Source organism: Morone saxatilis, unplaced genomic scaffold, assembly GCF_004916995.1.
Source record: "Morone saxatilis isolate NCDOM2014 unplaced genomic scaffold, NCSU_SB_2.0 Contig0, whole genome shotgun sequence".
NCBI lineage: Eukaryota > Metazoa > Chordata > Actinopteri > Moronidae > Morone > Morone saxatilis.
This window is the reverse complement of record NW_023339650.1, coordinates 1,601,196-1,602,489: the sequence shown is the minus strand read 5'-3', so window position 1 is coordinate 1,602,489 and position 1,294 is coordinate 1,601,196. Positions and strand designations below refer to the sequence as shown.

The 1,294-nt window shown below is 37.9% G+C and overlaps 1 protein-coding gene across 16 annotated transcripts in view; it reads right to left on the bottom strand.

Annotated features, from left to right (window-relative positions):
- svila (supervillin a) overlaps window positions 1–1,294 on the bottom strand; it is an 85,265-nt gene that overhangs the window by 19,216 nt on the left and 64,755 nt on the right. The window lies entirely within an intron of this gene.

Here is a 1,294-nt window from a genome sequence, read left to right as displayed (position 1 = left end):
AGGATACCTCAGCCTCTGCTGCTTCAATTTGGATCTTATCCTTTTTTCAACCTGTCTCTCACAAGTACCCAGAGTTTATGAAAGTTCAATATTTAATACAAGTAAAACAAAAACACTATTACTTAAATTGTCTTGGCCACCTGTGTGCAGTTTAGTAAGCTGTAAACAACACTGACACATTATCATTTTATGTTAAGGTTGTTATGGGTAATTTATTAATACTATTATCTGTATCTGTTAAACCAACTAAAGTTATCTGTATTTATATCTGTACTCGGAATGGGCGGGGCTTTAAACCGACCCATGGTTGGGCACTAACTGGAAGGTTGTTTAATTTAAGCACTGAAATTTGATGTATGGGCTTGATCAGAAGTTGCTATTTTTATTTGTAAAGTGTTGTAAGTACATTATCTGGACCGGATACTTGTGTCCTCTCATTCAACACTACTATTTACATATCTAGAAACATCATTAAATTCTCCTATTTGGAGTCATGTTTCTGTGTACCAGACAAATGTAAGTATAGTATTCTCCCATATTTCACTCTGTTTTGGGTTCCGCCAACTCATCTCCAGCTAGTCTCCAACTTGGTCTGCTGTTAAGGGCAGAGCTGGTGGAATTCTCAATGGGTTGTCAGTACGAAAGACCCCTTTCACATAATACAGAGTAAGTTGATCCATTGTTGATAAAAATATGGATTAGTGCAGCTTTAGTTTATTAGATTTTTGCCTAAAAAGTCAAATTTTAAGATATTTAGCCTGCTAGAACATTATAATCAGTCTTAATAATCCATCAGGTGTCATATTTCTGTTATTAGTGTAAACTCTTCTTCATGTCATTGAACTGCTGCAGTCAGAGTAATATTACCAAGGACCTCAGTGGTAGCTACAGCCCCGAGCAGATGGAGAGGAAACATGAGGCAGAGCAGAGAAGTGTGCCAAACTGCTTGACTGTAATGTCAACAACAGTTCTGGCTTTTGAGATTTTGGAACAGGGACAAGGATTATAGTCGTACTCCAGCTTTCATACACCGCTCACACTACCAATAAATATATATCTTACATAGTTGCTGATTAGAGGCAAATAAAGATTATATTTCAGAAACCAAATGTGAAACTTTAAACGCCACAGTGTGTGAGAGAAATCCTCGACACAGTCATAACTCTGAAACCAGACGTGGGTTGAATTAGTAAAGCACACACCGTCAGTACAATACCATCACCAGGACTGTAAAGGGGTATACCCACACACACTACCATCACCAATACCACCACATGTACACACACACACACAC